This window comes from Hyperolius riggenbachi, chromosome 3, assembly GCF_040937935.1.
Source record: "Hyperolius riggenbachi isolate aHypRig1 chromosome 3, aHypRig1.pri, whole genome shotgun sequence".
NCBI lineage: Eukaryota > Metazoa > Chordata > Amphibia > Anura > Hyperoliidae > Hyperolius > Hyperolius riggenbachi.
In genome coordinates this window covers 517,817,254-517,842,693 of record NC_090648.1, presented here as the reverse complement: position 1 = coordinate 517,842,693, position 25,440 = coordinate 517,817,254, and the positions used below count along the sequence as shown (strand labels likewise).

General features: G+C 50.2%; 1 protein-coding gene across 1 annotated transcript in view; it reads right to left on the bottom strand.

Annotated features, from left to right (window-relative positions):
• The window catches only part of PDGFRB (platelet derived growth factor receptor beta), a 302,725-nt gene that overhangs the window by 180,706 nt on the left and 96,579 nt on the right, over positions 1-25,440 (bottom strand). Inside the window, exon 2 of the mRNA XM_068278422.1 lies at positions 7,441-7,502. The gene's annotated coding sequence lies outside the window, so the exon portion shown is untranslated. The remainder of the gene's footprint in view (positions 1-7,440; positions 7,503-25,440) is intronic.

Sequence of the window (25,440 nt, the reverse complement as noted above, 5' to 3'; positions counted from 1 at the left end):
CAATCAGAACATTGCTCCTCTGCAGAGCCAGAACTCCTGTGGTCTCCTCAGTGATGAAGGGAGAGCCAGGATAGAGCAACCAATCAGAACATTGCTCCTCTGCAAGGCCAGAACTCCTGTGGTCTCCTCAGTGATGAAGGGAGAGCCAGGATAGAGCAACCAATCAGAACATTGCTCCTCTGCAAGGCCAGAACTCCTGTGGTCTCCTCAGTGATGAAGGGAGAGCCAGGATAGAGCAACCAATCAGAACATTGCTCCTCCGCAGGGCCAGAACTCCTGTGGGCTCCTCAGTGATGAAGGGAGAGCCAGGATAGAGCAACCAATCAGAACATTGCTCCTCTGCAAGGCCAGAACGCCTGTGGTCTCCTCAGTGATGAAGGGGGAGCCAGGATAGAGCAACCAATCAGAACATAGCTCCTCTGCAGGGCCAGAACTCCTGTGGTCTCCTCAGTGATGAAGGGAGAGCCAGGATAGAGCAACCATTTAGAACATTGCTCCTCTGCAGGGCCAGAACTCCTGTGGTCTCCTCAGTGATGAAGGGAGAGCCGTGGTAGAGCAACCAATCAGAACATTGCTCCTCTGCAGAGCCAGAACTCCTGTGGTCTCCTCAGTGATGAAGGGAGAGCCAGGATAGAGCAACCAATCAGAACATTGCTCCTGTGCAAGGCCAGAACTCCTGTGGTCTCCTCAGTGATGAAGGGAGAGCCAGGAGAGAGCAACCAATCAGAACATTGCTCCTCCGCAGGGCCAGAACTCCTGTGGTCTCCTCAGTGATGAAGAGAGAGCCAGGATAGAGCAACCAATCAGAACATTGCTCCTCTGCAGGACCAGAACTCCTGTGGTCTTCTCAGTGATGAAGGGAGAGCCAGGATACAGCAACCAATCAGAACATTGCTCCTCTGCAAGGCCAGAACTCCTGTGGTCTCCTCAGTGATGAAGGGAGAGCCGTGATACAGCAACCAATCAGAACATTGCTCCTCTGCAGGGCCAGAACTCCTGTGGTCTCCTCACTGATGAAGGGAGAGCCAGGATAGAGCAACCAATCAGAACATTGCTCCTCTGCAGGACCAGAACTCCTGTGGTCTTCTCAGTGATGAAGGGAGAGCCAGGATACAGCAACCAATCAGAACATTGCTCCTCTGCAAGGCCAGAACTCCTGTGGTCTCCTCAGTGATGAAGGGAGAGCCGTGATACAGCAACCAATCAGAACATTGCTCCTCTGCAGGACCAGACCTCCTGTGGTCTCCTCAGTGATGAAGGGAGAGCCGTGATACAGCAACCAATCAGAGCATTGCTCCTCTGCAAGGCCAGAACTCCTGTGGTCTCCTCAGTGATGAAGGGAGAGCCAGGATAGAGCAACCAATCAGAACATTGCTCCTCTGCAAGGCCAGAACTCCCGTGGTCTCCTCAGTGATGAAGGGAGGGCCATGATACAGCAACCAATCAGAACATTGCTCCTCTGCAGGGCCAGAGCTCCTGTGGTCTCCTCAGTGATGAAGAGAGAGCCAGGATAGAGCAACCAATCAGAACATTGCTCCTCTGCAAGGCCAGAACTCCTGTGGTCTCCTCAGTGATGAAGGGAGAGCCAGGATAGAGCAACCAATCAGAACATTGCTCCTCCGCAGGGCCAGAACTCCTGTGGTCTCCTCAGTGATGAAGAGAGAGCCAGGGTAGAGCAACCAATCAGAACATTGCTCCTCTGCAAGGGCAGAACTCCTGTGGTCTCCTCAGTGATGAAGGGAGAGCCAGGATAGAGCAACCATTTAGAACATTGCTCCTCTGCAGAGCCAGAACTCCTGTGGTCTCCTCAGTGATGAAGGGAGAGCCATGATACAGCAACCAATCAGAACATTGCTTCTCTGCAAGGCCAGAACTCCTGTGGTCTCCTCAGTGATGAAGGGAGAGCCAGGATAGAGCAACCAATCAGAACATTGCTCCTCCGCAGGGCCAGAACTCCTGTGGTCTCCTCAGTGATGAAGAGAGAGCCAGGGTAGAGCAACCAATCAGAACATTGCTCCTCTGCAAGGGCAGAACTCCTGTGGTCTCCTCAGTGATGAAGGGAGAGCCAGGATAGAGCAACCAATCAGAACATTGCTCCTCTGCAGAGCCAGAACTCCTGTGGTCTCCTCAGTGATGAAGGGAGAGCCATGATACAGCAACCAATCAGAACATTGCTTCTCTGCAAGGCCAGAACTCCTGTGGTCTCCTTAGTGATGAAGGGAGAGCCAGGATACAGCAACCAATCAGAACATTGCTCCATTGCTGAGGAGAAAAGAGGGACAGTTGTGAGCTGTGCTGTTAGGGCTCTTTCACACTAGAGGCTGCGGTAGAAAAGGCTGAAAGTCAGCCTTTTGCTTAACGCCAATACACAGCAATTTCAAAGCGTTTTCAAAGCCTTTTACAGCTCATATGAAAACGTCCTTTTTTTTTTTTTCTATAAAAATAAGTGAACAAGTCAGCTGTAAAACGCTTTGAAAACGCTGAAGTTGGCGTTTTCCATTGACTATCATTGAAACGCCAACAGCCAACTTCGGCTGTAAACAGCCCTGAAAAAGCTCCTGGGAGCGTTGAAACGCAACGCTCCAAAACGCCGAGTTAGATGTGAAAGGTAAAATGAAAGTCTATGGACTTTCATTTTACCTTAGAAAACGTCAACTTCGGCTGTGGCGTTAAAACGCCGAAAAAGTCCTCTGGTGTGAAAGGGCCCTTAGTGTTCCAGCTCACTGTGTCTGGAGTGCAAGGGGTTAATTATTGTAAATTTACTCCTCCCACCTGCTCTCCTCTTTAAAATCCTGGTCCCTAATAATAAAATCCTGGTCCCTAATAGTAAAATCCTGGTCCCTAATAATAAAATCCTGGTCCCTAATAGTAAAATCCTGGTCCCTAATAATAAAACCCTGGTCCCTAATAATAAAATCCTGGTCCCTAATAGTAAAATCCTGGTCCCTAATAATAAAATCCTGGTCCCTAAGCAGGATGAGCCCCCTTTGTTGTGTATACACTTAGGGAATGGGAGGCGTAGCAGTAAGAACAGCTGAGAGGCATCATGTGACTGTGACCTCAAATTATTAAATTACAGTAGATACTGATGTTTAGGGAATAATAAAACATACTTATAGCGGAACTGTAGATATAAAATAAACACTATATTGTTTCACTTACCTTGGCTTCCCCAAGCCCCCAGCAGCTGTCCTGTCCCACGCCGGTCCTGCCCGAGTCTCTGTTCTCCCGCCGCCGCTCTGTCCCGTACCTCGACTTGTAAGTTGAGGCCAGCGCAGCCCTGCCAAGTGTATCCCTTCTTCGCATTCCCCTCTGCAATAGTGGGGAACTCGGAAGAAAGGATACGCGTGGCCAGAAGCGCGCAGGCGCAGTGGCCCGGCGGCGAAACCGAAAATAGCTGGTGGTGGGAGAACGGAGGCTCGTTGAGGACCGGCGCAGGACAGGATGGCTGCTGGGGGCTGGGGGAAGCCCCAGGTAAGTGAAACAGTGTGTTTATTTTCTATCTACAGTTCCGCTTTAAGGACAAGATATTTAATTATCATTGATGGAGCATGATGCTGGATAATCTAATGGAGAAATGTATATATTGGGAATACTGCTTCTAATGCATCCAACATACAGTGTCCCCCCCCCCCCCCCCCCCAGGGCAGGGTCATCCACAATGCAAGCTAGGCAGGTGCCTAGGGTCTAGTGGCTGTCAGGGCGCATAACTGCCACTTTCTCTGACCACTCTCTTATCTCAGACAAGGCACAAAACATTTATATTGTGCTCTTCTCCTGGCGGACTCAAAGTGCCAGAGCTGCAGCCACTAGGAGGAGCTCTATAGGGAGTAGCAGTGTTAGGCTAGAGCTGCAGCCACTAGGGGGTGCTCTATAGGCAGTAGCAGTGTTAGGCCGGAGCTGCAGCCACTAGGGGCGCTCTATAGGCAGTAGCAGTGTTAGGCCAGAGCTGCAGCCACTAGGGGGTGGTCTATAGGCAGTAGCAGTGTTAGGCCAGAGCTGCAGCCACTAGGGGGGTGCTCTATAGGGAGTAGCAGTGTTAGGCTAGAACTGCAGCCACTAGGGGGTGCTCTATAGGCAGTAGCAGTGTTAGGCCAGAGCTGCAGCCACTAGGGGCGCTCTACAGGCAGTAGCAGTGTTAGGCCAGAGCTGCAGCCACTAGGGGGCGCTCAATAGGCAGTAGCAGTGTTAGGCCGGAGCTGCAGCCACTAGGGGGCGCTCTATAGGCTGTAGCAGTGTTAGGCCAGAGCTGCAGCCACTAGGGGGCGCTCTATAGGTAGTAGCAGTGTTAGGCCAGAGCTGCAGCCACTAGGGGGTGGTCTATAGGCAGTAGCAGTGTTGGGCCAGAGCTGCAGCCACTAGGGGGTGCTCTATAGGGAGTAGCAGTGTTAGGCTAGAACTGCAGCCACTAGGGGGTGCTCTATAGGCAGTAGCAGTGTTAGGCCAGAGCTGAGGCACTAGGGGCGCTCTACAGGCAGTAGCAGTGTTAGGCCAGAGCTGCAGCCACTAGGGGGCGCTCTATAGGCAGTAGCAGTGTTAGGCCGGAGCTGCAGCCACTAGGGGGCGCTCTATAGGCTGTAGCAGTGTTAGGCCAGAGCTGCAGCCACTAGGGGGCGCTCTATAGGCAGTAGCAGTGTTAGGCCAGAGCTGCAGCCACTAGGGGGCGCTCTATAGGCAGTAGCAGTGTTAGGCCGGAGCTGCAGCCACTAGGGGGCGCTCTATAGGCTGTAGCAGTGTTAGGCCAGAGCTGCAGCCACTAGGGGGCGCTCTATAGGTAGTAGCAGTGTTAGGCCAGAGCTGCAGCCACTAGGGGCGCTCTACAGGCAGTAGCAGTGTTAGGCCAGAGCTGCAGCCACTAGGGGGCGCTCTATAGGCAGTAGCAGTGTTAGGCCGGAGCTGCAGCCACTAGGGGGCACTCTACAGACAGTAGCAGTGTTAGGCTAGAGCTGCAGCCACTAGGGGGAGCTCTATAGGCAGTAGCAGTGTTAGGCCAGAGCTGCAGCCACTAGGGGGAGCTCTATAGGCAGTAGCAGTGTTAGGCCAGAGCTGCAGCCACTAGGGGACTCTCTATAGGCAGTAGCAGTGTTAGGCCGGAGCTGCAGCCACTAGGGGGCACTCTACAGACAGTAGCAGTGTTAGGCTAGAGCTGCAGCCCCTAGGGGGAGCTCTATAGGCAGTAGCAGTGTTAGGCCAGAGCTGCAGCCACTAGGGGGAGCTCTATAGGCAGTAGCAGTGTTAGGCCAGAGCTGCAGCCACTAGGGGGCACTCTATAGGCAGTAGCAGTGTTAGGCCAGAGCTGCAGCCAGCCACTAGAGGGCACTCTACAGACAGTAGCAGTGTTAGGCTAGAGCTGCAGCCCCTAGGGGGAGCTCTATAGGCAGTAGCAGTGTTAGGCCAGAGCTGCAGCCACTAGGGGGAGCTCTATAGGCTGTAGCAGTGTTAGGCCAGAGCTGCAGCCACTAGGGGGCGCTCTATAGGTAGTAGCAGTGTTAGGCCAGAGCTGCAGCCCCTAGGGGGCGCTCTATAGGCTGTAGCAGTGTTAGGCCAGAGCTGCAGCCACTAGGGAGAGCTCTATAGGCAGTAGCAGTGTTAGGCCAGAGCTGCAGCCACTAGGGGGCGCTCTATAGGCAGTAGCAGTGTTAGGCCAGAGCTGCAGCCACTTGGGGGTGCTCTATAGGCAGTAGCAGTGTTAGGCCAGAGCTGCAGCCACTAGGGGGAGCTCTATAGGCAGTAGCAGTGTTAGGCCAGAGCTGCAGCCACTAGGGGGTGCTCTATAGGCAGTTGCAGTGTTAGGCCAGAGCTGCAGCCACTAGGGGGCGCTCAATAGGCAGTAGCAGGGTTAGGCTAGATCTGCAGCCACTAGGGGGCGCTCTATAGGCAGTAGCAGTGTTAGGCCGGAGCTGCAGCCACTAGGGGGCGCTCTATAGGCAGTAGCAGTGTTAGGCCAGAGCTGCAACCACTAGGGGGCGCTCTATAGGCAGTAGCAGTGTTAGGCCAGAGCTGCAGCAACTAGGGGGAGCTCTATAGGGAGTAGCAGTGTTAGGCTAGAGCTGCAGCCCCTAGAGGGAGCTCTATAGGCAGTAGCAGTATTAGGCCAGAGCTGCAGCCACTAGGGGGAGCTCTATAGGCAGTAGCAGTGTTAGGTCAGAGCTGCAGCCCCTAGGGGGAGCTCTATAGGCAGTAGCAGTGTTAGGCCAGAGCTGAAGCCCCTAGGGGGAGCTCTATAGGCAGTAGCAGTGTTAGGCCAGAGCTGCAGCCACTAGGGGGTTCTCTATAGGAAGTAGCAGTGTTAGACCAGAGCTGCAGCCACTAGGGGGTACTCTATAGGCAGTAGCAGTGTTAGGCCAGAGCTGCAGCCACTAGGGGGCTCTCTATAGGCAGTAGCAGTGTTAGGCCAGAGCTGCAGCCACTAGGGGCGCTCTATAGGCAGTTGCAGTGTTAGGCCAGAGCTGCAGCCACTAGGGAGCGCTCTATAGGCAGTAGCAGTGTTAGGCCAGAGCTGCAGTCACTAGGGGGTGCTCTATAGACAGTAGCAGTGTTAGGCAAGAGCTGCAGCCACTAGGGGGCGCTCTATAGGCAGTAGCAGTGTTAGGCCAGAGCTGCAGCCACTAGGGGGCTCTATGCAGTATCAGTGTTAGGCTAGAGTTGCAGCCACTAGGGGGTGCTCTACAGGCAGTAACAGTGTTAGGCCAGAGCTGCAGCCACTATGGGGCGCTCTATAGGCAGTAGCAGTGTTAGGCCAGAGCTGCAGCCACTAGGGGGAATTCTATAGGAAGTAGCAGTGTTAGGCCAGAGCTGCAGCCACTAGGGGGCGCTCTATAGGCAGTTGCAGTGTTAGGCCAGAGCTGCGGCCACTAGGGAGCGCTCTATAGGCAGTAGCAGTGTTAGGCCAGAGCTGCAGCCACTAGGGGGCGCTCTATAGACAGTAGCAGTGTTAGGCAAGAGCTGCAGCCACTAGGGGGCGCTCTATAGGCAGTAGCAGTGTTAGGCCAGAGCTGCAGCCACTAGGGGGCTCTATGCAGTATCAGTGTTAGGCTAGAGTTGCAGCCACTAGGGGGTGCTCTATAGGCAGTAACAGTGTTAGGCCAGAGCTGCAGCCACTAGGGGGCGCTCTATAGGCAGTAGCAGTGTTAGGCCAGAGCTGCAGCCACTAGGGGGAACTCTATAGGAAGTAGCAGTGTTAGGCCAGAACTGCAGCCACTAGGGGGTGCTCTATAGGCAGTAGCAGTGTTAGGGAGTCTTGTCCGAGGTCTCCTTACTGAATAGGTGCAGTAATACTGAACAGGCGGAGCTGAGATTTACACCCAGGTCTCCTGTGTCAGAGGCAGAGCCCTTCACCAGTATCCAGCCACTACCCAGCAACTATTACCAAAGGAGCCATAAGTGGGACCATAGCTATGACCTTGCCATGGCCCTGTTTCCTCTGTGATTGGGTCTTACCTTGCTGTGGGCCGCAGGAAGTCCCGTCCTCAGTCAGCTGTCAGTCATTCACCTCAGGACAGCTGGGGGAAGAGGAGGAAACATGGGTCAGTGACAGTCTAGTAAATCTGTTTTTTTAATCATTCAGTATTTATGGGTTTGGCATGTAGACAAAAGAACTCTGTATATTACATATTCATTTAGTGAGGAGATTTCCAGGAAGCATTGAATGAAAGTGTCCTCCAGTTATTACGTTTTATTAGTTGCTGCAATTCATTTTCAGGCACTCTATCACGCGTACGTTAAAAAGGGGCGCTGGGAAAAAAGGGCGCGGGGTTTTAAACGATAAGCATGGATAACGTTTAAAAATGTATTGTACTGTATTTCGTTTAAAATTAATGTTTTATAAAGTTATAAATCATTAAATAATGTGCATTAAATCGGCAATTGTAAAAACGTTAATCTTCCGTTTAAATAGTGAAACATATAACGTTTAAAAAAAAATTACTAAGTAACCCTCCCTGTACCTACCCCTAACCCCTAGACCCCCCTGTTGGTGCCTAAACCTAAGACCCCCCTGTTGGTGCCTAAACCTAAGACCCCCCTGTTGGTGCCTAAACCTAAGACCCCCCTGTTGGTGCCTAAACCTAAGACCCCCCCTGTTGGTGCCTAAACCTAAGACCCCCCTGTTGGTGCCTAAACCTAAGACCCCCCTGTTGGTGCCTAAACCTAAGACCCCCTGTTGGTGCCTAAACCTAAGACCCCCCTGTTGGTGCCTAAACCTAAGACCCCCCTGTTGGTGCCTAAACCTAAGACCCCCCTGTTGGTGCCTAAAGCTAAGACCCCCTTGTTGGTGCCTAAACCTAAGACCCCCCTGTTGGTGCCTAAACCTAAGACCCCCCTGTTGGTGCCTAAACTTAAGACCCCCCTGCTGGTGCCTAAACCTAAGACCCCCCTGCTGGTGCCTAAACCTAAGACCCCCTGTTGGTGCCCAAACCTAAGACCCCCCTGGTGGTGCCTAAACCTAAGACCCCCCTGGTGATGCCTAACCCTAAGACCCCCTGTTGGTGCCTAAACCTAAGACCCCCCTGGTGGTGCCTAAACCTAAGACCCCCCTGTTGGTGCCTAAACCTAAGACACTCCTTAGTGATCACTGTATTGTATGTAGAATAATGTTTTAAAAACAGTAAGGGATAAAATATATAACAATTTACGTTACGTACTGATTGCTTTGTTTCGTGAATAATAATGTTTTATAAACACTAAGGGATAACATTTAAAATAATGTTTTATTGAAATAAGAAACGTAAATTATCACAAGCAGTTATAAAACATGAAAAATCTTCGGGCGCCGTTGGTAAACGTTATTATTCTCGGGCGCCCTTTTTTCCTGTTCGGCGCCCATTAAACGATAATTATTATGGGAGTGAATGGCGGCGCCCGATTTGTCCACTAGCCTCCTGCGCCCTTTTTTACTGTTACCCTCTATCACCCCCCCCCATTGCTTTTAATCTACTTTTAAAGTGGACCTGAACTCTTGCACAGGACAGAAGGAAAACTGAAAAATGCATCCTGTGTGTATTTAGAGAGTTTAGTCTAATTCCCCCTCATCTGTGTCTAATCACAAGTTGTAATTTGATCCCTCAGCTGTGTCAGCTGGCTGCCTCTGCAGATAAGCTACATGGTAAACACAGGATGTTAACAATAAGTTGCTTATCTTTTAGGGCAGAGAGGAAGTTCTGAGTTCAGGCCCAGTCCATCTGCATTGTTGCAGGAAATAAATATGGCAGCCTCCATATACTTCTCACTTCAGGATCCCTGTAATGCTGGGAATACGCGGCTCCAATCTGAACCAGTAAGATGGTTCAATAGATAATTTCCGACACGTCCGATCTCCTGCCCGATCGTTTTACCGCTCGATTCTGGATCAAAGTGAATGGAAAAAGATAAGAAAAATGAGTGGACGATAAGAGAATTGATTGTGGAATCGAGTGGGAGAATCAGGCGGCAGAATCGAGCTGTGTATGCCCAGCGTTAGTCAGGCTGATGCAGATATTCCCCGTGAGAAGATGAGCTGCCTCTCAGTTATCAGTACGTTTGTACAGAGAGGATGAGACAGCTGTCCGCTGACCCCTCTAATGCTGGGAATACACCATGCGGTGGCTGCCCCTGCACCCCCTATTGCTGCGCCCCTGCTGACCCCTCTAATGCTGGGAATACACCATGCGGTGGCTACCCCTGCACCCTCTATTGCTGCGCCCCTGCTGACCCCTCTAATGCTGGGAATACACCATGCGGTGGCTGCCCCTGCACCCCCTATTGCTGCGCCCCTGCTGACCCCTCTAATGCTGGGAATACACCATGCAGTGGCTGCCCCTGCACCCCCTATTGCTGCGCCCCTGCTGACCCCTCTAATGCTGGGAATACACCATGCGGTGGCTGTCCCTGCACCCCCTATTGCTGCGCCCCTGCTGACCCCTCTAATGCTGGGAATACACCATGCGGTGGCTACCCCTGCACCCCCTATTGCTGCGCCCCTGCTGACCCCTCTAATGCTGGGAATACACCATGCGGTGGCTGCCCCTGCACCCCCTATTGCTGCGCCCCTGCTGACCCCTCTAATGCTGGGAATACACCATGCAGTGGCTGCCCCTGCACCCCCTATTGCTGCGCCCCTGCTGACCCCTCTAATGCTGGGAATACACCATGCGGTGGCTACCTCTGCACCCCCTATTGCTGCGCCCCTGCTGACCCCTCTAATGCTGGGAATACACCATGCAGTGGCTGCCCCTGCACCCCCTATTGCTGCGCCCCTGCTGACCCCTCTAATGCTGGGAATACACCATGCGGTGGCTACCTCTGCACCCCCTATTGCTGCGCCCCTGCTGACCCCTCTAATGCTGGGAATACACCATGCGGTGGCTGCCCCTGCACCCCCTATTGCTGCGCCCCTGCTGACCCCTCTAATGCTGGGAATACACCATGCGGTGGCTACCCCTGCACCCCCTATTGCTGCGCCCCTGCTGACCCCTCTATACAACATGCAATTCTGCCGTTCCATCCTCCACTCCATTCTCTTATCTTCTGCTCGCTATTCTTATCTTTTTCCATTCACTTCTATCAGAAATCGAGCAGCACAATGATCGAACGTGAATTCGGACATATCGGAAATTATCTACTGAACCATCTATCTGCGGCAGAAACGCATCGTGTATTCCCAGCATCAGGCGTCCACCGATCACAGGACAATACTAGGCTGAAAACCCCCTTGTTTCACACAGTAACTAGCTGAGCTCAGTGACTCACAGAATGAATGTGCAGCAGGAGAGCGTTGTACAGAATGATTGTATGACTCAGGATACTGTGCAGTGTTACCGTACAGCAACCATGAGTCATCAGTTGTGCAATCTTACTATCATACCAGCCGTTACACACAGCATACACACGTTACACACACTACACACAGCATAAACACGCTACACACGTTACACACATTACACACATTACACACAGCATACACACGTTACACACAGCATACACTCACTACACACAGCATACACACGTTACTCACATTACACACAGCATACACACGCTACACACATTACACACAGCATACACACGCTACACACATTACACACAGCATACACACGCTACACACAGCATACACACGCTACACACGGCATACACACGCTACACACGGCATACACACGCTACACACGGCATACACACGCTACACACGGCATACACACGCTACATACGGCATACACACGCCACACACAGCATACACACGCTACACACAGCATACACACGCTACACACAGCATACACATGCTACACACAGCATACACATGCTACACACAGCATACACACGCTACACACAGCATACACACGCTACACACAGCATACACACGCTACATACAGCATACACACGCTACACACAGCATACACACGCTACATACAGCATACACACGCTACATACAGCATACACATGCTACACACGTTACACACAGCATACACACGCTACACACGGCATACACACGCTACATACAGCATACACACGCGACGCACAGCATACACACGCTACACACAGCATACACACGCTACACACAGCATACACACGCTACATACAGCATACACACGCTACATACAGCATACACACGCGACACACAGCATACATGCGCTACATACAGCATACACACCCTACATACAGCATACACACGCTACACACAGCATACACACGCTACACACGGCATACACACGGTACATACAGCATACACACGCGACACACAGCATACACACGCTACACACAGCATACACATGCTACATACAGCATACACACGCTACATACAGCATACACACGCGACACACAGCATACATGCGCTACATACAGCATACACACGCTACATACAGCATAAACACGCTACATACAGCATACACACGCTACACACAGCATACACACGCTACATACAGCATACACACGCTACATACAGCATACACACGCTACATACAACATACACACGTTACACACAGCATACACACGCTACATACAGCATACACACGCTACACACAGCATACACACTCTACATACAGCATACACACGCTATACACAGAATACACACGTTACACGCAGTCGTTACGCAGCATTGATCTTGGCACACATCATACACACGTTACACATAGAGATTGGCCAAACGGTTCGCCTGCGAACGGTTCCAGGCGAACTTTGGTGGTTCGCGTTCGCCTGGACCATGCAAACTTATGCGGAACTTCGATTCGCCCCATAATGCACTATGAGGGTCAACTTTGACCCTCTGCATCACAGTCAGCAGGCACATTGTAGCCATTCAGGCTACACTAAGCCCTGGAGCCCCCCCCCCCCCTTATATAAGGCAGGCTCCGGCGGCCATTAGCCTCACTCGTGTGCCTGCTAGAGACAGACTAGGGACAGCTGCTTCAGACTTGTTTTTCTAGGGACAGATTAGTTAGGTTCTTGGCTGCTTAGCTTGCTCCTGGCTGATTATTATTGCTTTTATAGCACCCCTCAACAGCCTTGCTAATTGATAGTGTGTGTGCCACTGCCAGCAGCCCAGCACATTCAGTGACTACCTGTGTGTGTGACAGGGAGCTGCACATTGTACTACCCAGTACTGCATATACCCCCAGTACCTGTTGTGTTTACTTAACCCACCTCATCACTGCATATACCTAGCTTTGTGTTGAGTGAACCCAGCTCACTGCATCTAACTACCTGTTGTGTTGAGTGAACCCACCTCACTGCATCTAAGTACCTTTACTGTTCAGTGAACCCACCTCACTGCATCTAAGTACCTTTACTGTTCAGTGAACCCAGCTCACTGCATCTAACTAGCTGTTGTGTTGAGTGAACCCATCTCACTGCACCTAAGTACCTTTACTGTTCAGTGAACCCAGCTCACTGCATCTAACTACCTGTTGTGTTGAGTGAACCCACCTCACTGCATCTAAGTACCTTTATGGTTCAGTGAACCCACCTCACTGCATCTAAGTACCTTTACTGTTCAGTGAACCCAGCTCACTGCATCTAACTACCTGTTGTGTTGAGTGAACCCACCTCACTGCATCTAAGTACCGTTACTGTTCAGTGAACCCACCTCACTGCATCTAACTACCTGTTGTGTTCAGTGAACCCACCTCACTGCATCTAAGTACCTTTACTGTTCAGTGAACCCACCTCACTGCATCTAAGTACCTTTACTGTTCAGTGAACCCAGCTCACTGCATCTAACTAACTGTTGTGTTGAGTGAACCCACCTCACTGCACCTAAGTACCTTTACTGTTCAGTGAACCCAGCTCACTGCATCTAACTCCCTGTTGTGTTGAGTGAACCCAGCTCACTGCATATACCTAGCATCCCCCATGAGATGGACAAAATGGACAAACCAGGTAGAGGAAGAGGTAGAGGCAGACCCAGAGGAAAGCCACCAGGCACCGGCAGGTCTGTGCGAGGTGGTGTTGCTGTGATTTCGTGCGGACCTGGCCCAAAATACAGTGCTCAGAAGAAGGCACGTGACATCACTTCCCAAAATTGTGAGGACGTGCTTGAGTTTTTAACACAGAACACCTCATCTCCTGCAGCCACCAGCGCTACAACAAGCACCACATCCACTGCATTTGACACTTCGCAGGAGTTATTTGGTGGTGGTGGTGAAATCACTGATTCCCAGCCACTACTCCAACAACAAGAAGAAGGCGCAGGTACACCACCTCATACGTCTGAGTTAGGTGGCGATAGTATGGACGTAACGTGTGAGGAGGGGGATGATGAACCCCCTGAAGTTGGTGCAGTTGAGGAGGTGTCTGAGGAAAGCGAAGCTGGCCAGGAGGATTATGATGACGATTATACGGCCAGGGGGACAGTTCAGAGGGGGAGTCAGAGAGGAGTAGGAGGAGACGACTCCATGATAGAAGCAGGGGGAGCTCGTCCTTTAGAAACAGCTGGGGGCAGTGTCCAGCGCCATGTATCGCCAGCTATGGACAGCCAGCCAACATGCCCTTCAACGTCAGCTGCTGATGCCACCGTAGCGCCAACACCTCAGGGAGGCTCAGCGGTGTGGACATTTTTTAACATGTGTGTCTCAGATCAGAGCAAAGCCATCTGTTGTCTCTGCCAGCAAAAATTGAGCCGTGGAAAGGCCAACTCTCACGTAGGGACAAGTGCCTTACGAAGGCACCTGGAGAGAAGGCACAAACAGCTATGGCAAGAACACCTGAGGAAAAGCAGCACCCAAAAGACAAGCCACCCTCCTTCTCCTCTTCTTCCTTCAGGTGCATCGTCTTCATCCGCTTTCTCCCTTGCACCTTCACAGCCACCCTCCTCCACACCGCCTCTTCCCTTGAGCGGTTCCTTCTCCTCTGCCCACAGCAGTACCCAGCTGTCCGTAAAGGAAGTATTTGAGCGTAAGAAGCAAATGTCTGCCAGTCACCCTCTTGCACGGCGTCTGACAGCTGGCGTGGCGGAACTATTAGCTCGCCAGCTATTACCATACAAGCTGGTGGAGTCAGAGGCTTTCCGTAAATTTGTGGCCATTGGGACACCGCAGTGGAAGATACCAGGCCGCACTTATTTTTCACGAAAGGCCATACCCAAACTGCACCGTGCAGTTGAGAGGCAAGTGGTGTCATCTCTTGCGAAGAGCGTTGGGTCAAAGGTCCACCTGACCACGGATGCCTGGTCTGCCAAGCACGGGCAGGGCCACTACATTACATACACAGCCCATTGGGTCAACCTGGTGACCGATGGCAGCAAGCAGGGAGTACGTGGCTGCGCAGTGGACCGACTTGTCACACCTCCACGGCTTGCAGGCAGGTCTCCAGCCACCTCCTCTCCGCCTGCTACCACCTCTTCGCTGTCGTCATCCTCCTCCTCCTCCTTGGCTGGTGCCACGATCTCCTCTCCAGCTACACAGCCCCAGCACCCCAGGGCCTATGCTGCATGCCAGGTACGACGGTGTCACGCAGTGTTAGACATGTCTTGCCTGAAAGCGGAGAGTCACACTGGAGCAGCTCTCCTGGCTGCTCTTAACAAACAGGTGGAGCAATGGCTGACCCCGCACAAGCTTGAGATCGGTAACGTGGTGTGCGACAACGGCAGCAATCTCATTTCCGCGTTGAATTTGGGAAAGCTGACACATGTACCCTGCATGGCACATGTGCTGAATCTGGTCATGCAAAGATTTGTGTCCAAGTACCCAGGCTTAGAGGACATCCTGAAGTAGGCCAGGAAGTTGTGTGGGCATTTCAGGCGCTCTTACAAGGCCATGGCATGCTTTGCGGACATTCAGCGTAGAAACAACTTGCCGATGAGACGCGTGAATTGCGATAGCCCGACTCGCTGGAATTCCACCCTGCTGATGTTCTCTCGCCTGCTAGACCAGGAGAAAGCCGTCACCCAGTACCTGTATCATTACAGTACAAGGACACAATCTGGGAGGATGGGGATGTTGTGGCCCAACAACTGGACACTGATGCGAAATGCATGCAAGGTAATGGAGCCCTTTGAGGAGGTGACCAAACTGGTGAGTCACGCTGAGGGCACCATCAGCGACTTGATCCCCTACGCCTACTTCCTGGAGCGTGCCGTGCGTAGAGTGGTGGATACAGCTGTGGAGGAGCGTGAACGAGAACAGTTACGGCAGCAGGAGTCATGGGAGCGATTTACATCTGAACCAGAGGTTTCCACAACACCTGCGGCAGCATAGAGGGGGGAGGAGGAAGAAGAGGAGTCGTGTGGGGAAGGAGAGGAGTCAGACTGATGATGATGATGAGGAAGGTGTTTTTGTGGAGGAGGAAGAGGTGGCGGAAGAAGAACAACCGCGGCAGCCGTCACAGGGGCCTTCTGCTGCTCCACGCTCCTGTGGTATTGTTCGTGGCTGGGGGGAGGAAGAGAAGTTGCATCCCGTCACTGAGGAAGAGCAAGAGGAGATGGAGAGTATGTCTGCATCCAGCTTTGTGCAGATGGCCTCTTTCATGTTGTCCAGCCTGTTGAGGGACCCCCATATCAAAAAACTCAAGACGAATGACCTGTACTGGGTGGCCACGCTACTAGACCCTCGGTACAGGCACAAAGTGGCGGACCTGTTACCAACTCAACAGAAGGCAGAAATGATGCAGCACTTGCAGAACAAGCTGTCGATGATGCTTTACAATGCGTTTAATGGTGATGTGGCTGCACAACGCAATCAAGGTACCACTGGCAGTAACCCTCCTCCTCCCATGTCTACGCAGGCAAGGACAGGATGCTCCAGCAATCTCAGGGTGATGTCGGACATGCGGACATTATTTAGTCCAACTCCTCGCCATAGTCCTTCCGGATCCACCCTCCACCAACGCCTGGACCGGCAGGTAGCCGACTACCTGGCCTTGAGTGTGGATGTAGACACTGCGAGCAGCGAAGATGAACCCTTGGACTACTGGTTGCGCAGGCTTGACCTGTGGCCAGAGCTGTCCCAATTTGCCATACAACTTCTCTCTTGTCCTGCCGCAAGCGTCCTGTCAGAAAGGACCTTCAGTGCAGCTGGAGGCATAGTTACTGAGAAGAGAAGTCGCTTAAGTCACAACAGTGTTCAGTACCTGACCTTTATCAAAATGAATGAGGAATGGATCACGGAGGGCTACTGCATGACCGAAGACTAAGTCAGTCCCCACACACAGCATCTCTGCCTGCAGGCCACTGGTCTTCTCCGCCACCAACCAACAGGGTCCAGGACTCTAGGCGGATTCCTGAATTTTTAAGGCCGCTGCACTAATTTTTCTGGTGCGTGTACATGCCTGCCTAATTTTTCTGGCTGCAACAAAAAAAAAACAAAAGGCATGCACATGTGCCCATCCCCCTTTGTGATCATTACCTTGCCGCAGTGAAGGGGCTTGCGTATCACAATGAAGCAATGACCGCCGGCTATTTGAGTGTCTCGGGTGGGGGTGGCACACAAAAGATAACAAGGTCGTTGCTTCATTGTGGTCAGACCAAATTTGATCAGCTGGATAGTCACTGTTGTTCTATCATTGAGCTACCACAGCCCGGCGAACATATGGGCTTGAAAACCGCTACGGCCTACACTCTCGCCACGGTGCGCACCAGTCCAGCACGGCCGTCACTACGCAAACAGCTGTTTGCGGTGCGTTACACAGTGAGTTTGGTGTGTCAGTGTGAAGCAGAACTCTAATTACACTCCCTGATTGATGTATACACATGCAAGATGTTTGATAGCACTTTAGGCCTGCAATTTAGCATTCAATGTGATTTCTGCCCTTAAAACGCTGCTTTGCATCACATCCAGATTTTTGCCCGGGACTTTTGGCGTGTATCCCACTCCGCCATGCCCCCCTCCAGGTGTTAGACCCCTTGGATCATCTTTTCCATCACTTTTGTGGCCAGCATAATTTTTACTATTTTTCAAAGTTCGCATCCCCATTGAATTCTATTGCGGTTCGCGAACCAAACCTTCCGCAGAAGTTCGCGAACAGGGTTCACGAACTGAAAATCGGAGGTTCGGCCCATCTCTAGTTACACACAGTTGTTACGCAGCATCGATCTCAGCACACAGCATACACACAGTCGTTATGCTGCATCAATCTCGGTACACAGCATAAACACGTTACACACAGTCGTTACGCAGCATCGATCTCGGCACACAGCATACACACGTTACACAGTCGTTACGCTGCATCGATCTTAGCACACAGCATACACACGTTACACACAGTCGTTACGCTGCATCGATCTTGGCACACAGCATACACACGCTACACACAGTCGTTATGCTGCATCGATTTTGGCACACAGCATACACACGTTATATACACAGTCGTTACGCTGCATCGATATTGGCACACACCATACACACGTTACACACAGTCGTTACGCTGCATCGATCTTGGCACACAGCATACACACGCTACACACAGTCGTTATGCTGCATCGATCTTGGCACACAGCATACACACGTTATATACACAGTCGTTACGCTGCATCGATCTTGGCACACAGCATACACACGTTACACACAGTCGTTACGCTGCATCGATCTTGGCACACACCATACACACGTTACACACAGTCGTTACGCTGCATCGATCTTGTCACACAGCATACACACGTTACACACAGTTGTTACGCAGCATCGATCTTGGCACACAGCATACACACGTTACACACAGTCGTTACGCTGCATCGATCTTGGCACACACCATACACGCGTTACACACAGTCGTTACGCTGCATCGATCTCGGCACACACCATACACACGTTACACACAGTCGTTATGCTGCATCGTTATTCCCTGACCAGGCCAGCTGGGTTTGCTTTGGAAAATAAATGAACTTTTGACTGACAGCTCCCCAAAGGACCCCTCCCCAGCGCTGGCCTACTACACTCACAGTCTTATACTATACACAAGTGACTAGTCTCTCTACACACAGATCTCTGCAGGGGAGCGGCTGTGACTAATCCCAACACTCTCTCTGGGGGACTGTAATATATGTCTGGATTGTTACACACGGCCTGGATTCTGCAATACTTTATGTGAGATGGGGGGGGGGGGGGGTAGTTGCTGAATCACACGCTGAGCGATCTGATGACACAGCAGCGCATGAAATCAGATTTTCCGTTAAAATAAAAGCAAGTTTGGTGAAGGCTCAGATCCAGAACTGGCAGGTCTAAAGTACACATGTACTGACAGGAATATGGAGGCGGACACATTTATTGCAATGCCAGTTGCCCGGCAGTCCTGCTGGTCTGTCTGGCATCAGCAGTGTCTGAATCACACACCTGGAACAAGCATGCAGCAAATGCAGTCATACTTCAGTCAGCATGCTTGTTCCGGGGCTATGACTGAATGTGGTAGAGGCAGAGGATTAGCAGGACAGTCGGGCAATGTGCATTGTTTATTGTTTAAAAATAAATAAATATGTCAGCTTCCATATCCCTCTCAATTCAGCTTTCCTTTAAAGGGAACCTGAGACATATTGAGGCTGCCATATTTATTTCCTGTTAAACAATACCAGATGCCTGGCAGCCCTGCTGATTTCTTTGGCTGCAGTAGTGTCTGAATTACACCAGAAACAAGCATACAGCTAATCCAGTCAGACTTCAGTCAGAGCAATTGATGACCTAATTACGATTACACAACATTTTGCGTAATTGACAATTTTGATTATGGCTCTAATCAAAAGTTCGTAATTTTGCGAAATTACACAACATTTTGTGTTTATGCGGAATTTTATGATTCCGATTGTTTTTCACAATTATGATAATTTTCATAATGGAAACATCAGAATTTTGTGTTTAACGCGGAAATTCGAACCGTTCTCGAAATTGTGTTCCAGTCCAGAGCCTTCTGATACATTTAAAGGGACAGCGCATGCAGGGACCTTTATCAGATATTGCAAGGCTTAAAACCGAGTGTCTCAACATGCATGACCGCTAAGGGCTTGTTCACACCTGGGGCGATTTTGAAAATTTCCTTAAAACCGCTTGTGCTATGAATCCTTATGGGACATAAATCATATCAGCGTGTTTTGTCCGCTTTCCGCTCAGCAAAGCGCTGCCTGTGCCATTTTCAGGGTGATTTTGCTACAATGGAAGGTATAGGAAAAGCGCAAAACGCTCACAATATCGCTTTATCCAGCAATTGCATTTGCGCTTTTATGAATGAATACATTGTATCTATTTATTTCCGGGTGAAAGTAAAAGACTGATGTCAGGAAGTGAAAAAAGGCATCGCTCTGTAAAAGCGCTTACAAAACGATTTGTACAACATTGTAGCGCGCACCGGGGTGCCGGGAGGGGGAAAACGCTAAAAAAAAAAAAAGAAAGAAAATCGCTGCCATCAGCAATTTCGATTTTAGATGTGAACAGAGCCTAAGTGCAGCTTGGCAAAGAGCACCTGTCTTAGAAGTGGCTGCAGATAGAGCCTCCTGATACATGTAAAGAGGCAGCACTTGCAGGGGCCTTTGCATTATCAGTAATTGCAATCAATGGGTGAGTTTCCTAAGTTTAGTCATTACTTTTGCATAATTACTATTAAAAACGAAATTACATCCATTTTCACAATTAAAATAACTGTTTCTATAAAAAAACACAACATTATGAAATTCCGTGTGGGCCCCCCATATGGAGCGTAAGCCATGGGCCCCAGTCTGGTGCTTAAGCCCTGGGGGGACACTGGAAGAGAGGTGGACTCTGATACGGGGAGACTCTGATGTGGGGGGACTCTCAGGTAGCTGGATAGTGTACTGGTCGAGGCCTCTCACACAGGAGACCAGGGTTAGAATATCGTCTCTTTCTGTTCAGTAAGTTAGCACCTATTCAGTAAGGAGACCTTGGGCAAGACTCACTAACACTGCAGGGTGGCCTCCTGAGTGGCTGCAGCTCTGGCGCTTTGAGTTCGCCGTGAGAAAAGCACGAGATCACAGATGGGTTAAGGCTCTTCGGATGCACTGTAATATTTTCCGCTCCTGAACTCTGGTTTATAATTCACAGAAGTTTTTACAAGCTCTGGTGATGAAATGAAGCGAGTGTCTCTTTTTGCCAAGATATACCCCGGGCGGGGTAAAGAGGGATTGCAGCATGGAAGGCAGAGAGTAAACGCTAAGATGGCAGCTCACCAGCCTCACCGGCACAGTGCTGAGTGCCGAGATTAACTCCCAGAATGGCCACACACCAAGCGGGATTTTCTGCAGATCCTCGAAGGGTTTGGCTCCCGGATTTCGGCACATATTTCACGACCACACAAAGTCAGACGGTAATAAACCAATCAGAGAATATTCGAAAAGAAACGGCGGCATTGATGAGCCGGGGGACGCATCCATTGCTACACACCAAACCTTTCTCCCAGTCCCGGGCAGGCATCGTGCTACTCTGAGGAAGCTTCCTGTGTTATTTCTCTGTTGGCCTCCACAGCTGAAGCAGAGGAGTGGCCAGAAGGCTCCGTGTAAAACTTAAAGGGATTCCGCGCACCTTTCATGGGCATGCCTTTAAGACTCTGACCAGTACTGCAAAATACTTAAAGGGGAACTGAAGAGAGAGGTATATGGAGGCTGTCATGTTTATTTCCTTTTAATCAATACCAGTTGCCTGGCAGCCCTGCTGGTCTATTTCTCTGCAGTAGTATCTGATTAAAACCAGAAACAAGCATGCAGCTAGTCTTGTCAGATCAGACTTATAAGTCTGAACCACGGAAACACCTGATCTGCTGCATGCTTGTTCAGGGGCTATGGCTAATAGTATTAGAGGCAGAGGATCAGCAGGGCTGCCAGGCAACTGGTATTGTCTAAAAGGAAATAAACATGACAGCCTCCATATACCTCTCTCTTCAGTTCCCCTTTAAAGATGCATACCTTTCTGTAGCTTGTGTTCTCCTCTTTCATTTGATGCCTGAATTGCCGTTCTACACCAAATAATTTTAGTTCAAATTCAATTTAAACATTGTGGCTGCCATCTTGGCTATGTTCTAACTTCCGGGTCACCCCTGTCTTCTCTGTTAGAGAAGTACATCACTGAATGAAGCAGGAAGAGGAAGTGACACGCATGGCCATTGCAAGAGGCTCCTCCAGAGGGGTCATAGCACGACTTTGTTGGAAGTCGTCTGTCTTAAAGGCATGCCCATAAGAGGTGCTTGGAGTCCCTTTAAAGGGAACCTGCACTGAGTAAAGTTATTTCAAATAAACACATCATGTAGCTGCAAATGAATATTACATACTTACCTATCCGTCAGTTCCTCTCAGAAGCTCAATATTTTCTTCTTACAACGATTCCCCCCAATTCCGACTAGTTCTAGTCGTACTTTTCTCTCTGGAAGCTGCAAGCCATAGAGCCCTTTTCCACTCTATCAGTTGCTGTCAGTAATAACTAAAAGGCTGATTGATGTGCAACGTATTGTCCATGTTTCCCTTTGTTTCAAGGGGGCGATATTACAGGTTAATGAAGCACTGACCAGGAAGCTGTTATGGGGTCACTGCCATATTTGGAATGGAGGGCGGAGAATTCTATTGATCACAGTGGACAAGCAGGAGGCAGGAGAGGAGAAAGAGATAGATGAGTAGACTATGCGGAAGGTAAGTATGACTTGTCTATGTTTATTTTGGCTGTTATTTTTCAGTTGAGGTTTGCGTTAGAGTGAATTTGCGCACGCCCAGTATGGCCAGCCTTGTATGAGCCGGAACACGAAGGGGGTCCTAGCCAGCATCGGTGGGGTCGGGGAGGACATGGGTCTATCCTATGCTTAGGTAAGTATCTTTTTTCCTTGCATGTGACAGGTTTACTTTAATAAAGCTGAACATAACTGTACACTCCATGAATAAAATGGCTTATTTATGTTACAATATTCATTGGTAAATGATGGAGTCAGTGTTTGCCCTCTATAATACCTAACCTAAACTCACCCTGATCCCATTCTTAAAGGAAGCATAAAGCAAATTGTGCTGACCCCTGATATACTTACCCGGGGCTTCCTCCAGCCCCTTGCATGTCCCTCGCAACATCTTTGTTTGCAGCCGCCGGTGCAGGGGCCGACCTCCTCTACTGCGCCTGTGCGAGCGCTGCTGTCAATCAACTCCACGTTGTCCACATCGTGCTGCGCAGGTGCCGTAGTTCTTTGCTTGATTGACAGCGGTGATTAAGGCAGACGCAGTGAGGATGACCTCGAGGTCAGCCTCTGTACCTGTGGGGACCCAGAGGCCAGCGACTGGAAGCGGAACCGCTCGTGGGACATGTCGGCTGCAAGGGGCTATAGAACGCCCCAGGTAAGTATATCATAGGGCAGCACAATTTGCTTTATGTTTCCTTTAAATTGATCAGCAATGTCAGCTTCTTTACTGCTGGTGAGGTGAATCACTGGGAATAATTTATTTTCCCTATGCAAGGGAGGGGAGGAACATCACTTCCACTACTGGGCAAGCAAGGACCTTACTCATTCACAGTCACGCTCCTGGTCTGAACTTTAAGAAGCCTATTTGACCCGCTGGGCCGAGTAGATGTAGAGGGAGTGCTGGACCAGTGGCTTGGAGAAGGTCTAGGGAAGCCTACGGACTATCCACAGACTTTCAACTACTATAGAAAGATTATTAACTGTTATACTTTCCTGCCACTTCTGGATTACTTTAAGACATTGATGCTAGACTATGGAATGGGTTTGCAGATTACAACTAGTTACACACAAGCAGGAGGCATTACTGGTTGTACTATACATAGCTGGAGCTCCCAGTCCCCATAGACTTCAAGGCCTAGAGACGTCAATTGCTGTACAAATGTTATTTAATTCCATAGTTCATGTCATTTCTCCCGAAACTAACAGACATGTCCAGAAAAGGCTGGAAGTGTCTGGAGATGTCGCTGATCTCTTAGTTCTCGAGTCAGATCTGATTGTCCAGAAAAGGCTGGAAGTGTGTGGAGATGTAGCTGATCTCTTAGTTCTCGAGTCAGATCCGATTGTCCAGAAAAGGCTGGAAGTGTGTGGAGATGTCGCTGATCTCTTAGTTCTCGAGTCAGATCCGATTGTCCAGAAAAGGCTGGAAGTGTGTGGAGATGTCGCTGATCTCTTAGTTCTCGAGTCAGATCTGATTGTCCAGAAAAGGCTGGAAGTGTGTGGAGATGTCGCTGATCTCTTAGTTCTCGAGTCAGATCCGATTGTCCAGAAAAGGCTGGAAGTGTGTGGAGATGTCGCTGATCTCTTAGTTCTCGAGTCAGATCTGATTGTCCAGAAAAGGCTGGAAGTGTCTGGAGATGTCGCTGATCTCTTAGTTCTCGAGTCAGATCTGATTGTCCAGAAAAGGCTGGAAGTGTGTGGAGATGTCGCTGATCTCTTAGTTCTCGAGTCAGATCCGATTGTCCAGAAAAGGCTGGAAGTGTGTGGAGATGTCGCTGATCTCTTAGTTCTCGAGTCAGATCTGATTGTCCAGAAAAGGCTGGAAGTGTGTGGAGATGTCGCTGATCTCTTAGTTCTCGAGTCAGATCTGATTGTCCAGAAATGGCTGGAAGTGTGTGGAGATGTCGCTGATCTCTTAGTTCTCGAGTCAGATCTGATTGTCCAGAAAAGGCTGGAAGTGTGTGGAGATGTCGCTAATCTTAGTTCTCGAGTCACATCTGATTGTCCAGAAAAGGCTGGAAGTGTGTGGAGATGTCGCTGATCTCTTAGTTCTCGAGTCAGATCGGATTGTCCAGAAAAGGCTGGAAGTGTGTGGAGATGTCGCTGATCTCTTAGTTCTCGAGTCAGATCCGATTGTCCAGAAAAGGCTGGAAGTGTCTGGAGATGTCGCTGATCTCTTAGTTCTCGAGTCAGATCTGATTGTCCAGAAAAGGCTGGAAGTGTCTGGAGATGTCGCTGATCTCTTAGTTCTCGAGTCAGATCCGATTGTCCAGAAAAGGCTGGAAGTGTCTGGAGATGTCGCTGATCTCTTAGTTTTCGAGTCAGATCTGATTGTCCAGAAAAGGCTGGAAGTGTCTGGAGATGTCGCTGATCTCTTAGTTTTCGAGTCAGATCTGATTGTCCAGAAAAGGCTGGAAGTGTCTGGAGATGTCGCTAATCTTAGTTCTCGAGTCACATCTGATTGTCCAGAAAAGGCTGGAAGTGTGTGGAGATGTCGCTGATCTCTTAGTTCTCGAGTCAGATCTGATTGTCCCGAAAAGGCTGGAAGTGTGTGGAGATGTCACTGATCTCTTAGTTCTCGAGTCAGATCTGATTGGCCAGAAAAGCCTGGAAGTGTGTGGAGATGTCGCTGATCTCTCAGTTCTCGAGTCAGATCTGATTGTCCAGAAAAGGCTGGAAGTATGTGGAGATGTCGCTGATCTCTTAGTTCTCGAGTCAGATCTGATTGGCCAGAAAAGGCTGGAAGTGTGTGGAGATGTCGCTGATCTCTCAGTTCTCGAGTCAGATCTGATTGTCCAGAAAAGGCTGGAAGTATGTGGAGATGTCGCTGATCTCTTAGTTCTCGAGTCAGATCTGATTGTCCAGAAAAGGCTGGAAGTGTGTGGAGATGTCGCTGATCTCTTAGTTCTCGAGCCAGATCCGATTGTCCAGAAAAGGCTGGAAGTGTCTGGAGATGTCGCTGATCTCTTAGTTCTCGAGTCAGATCTGATTGTCCAGAAAAGGCTGGAAGTGTCTGGAGATGTCGCTGATCTCTTAGTTCTTGAGTCAGATCCGATTGTCCAGAAAAGGCTGGAAGTGTCTGGAGATGTCGCTGATCTCTTAGTTCTCGAGTCAGATCTGATTGTCCAGGAAAGGCTGGAAGTGTCTGGAGATGTCACTGATCTCTTAGTTCTCGAGTCAGATCTGATTGTCCAGGAAAGGCTGGAAGTGTCTGGAGATGTAGCTGATCTCTTAGTTCTCGAGTCAGATCTGATTGTCCAGAAAAGGCTGAAAGTGTGTGGAGATGTCGCTGATCTCTTAGTTCTCGAGTCAGGTCTGATTGTCCAGAAAAGGCTGGAAGTGTGTGGAGATGTCGCTGATCTCTTAGTTGTCGAGTCAGATCTGATTGTCCAGAACAAG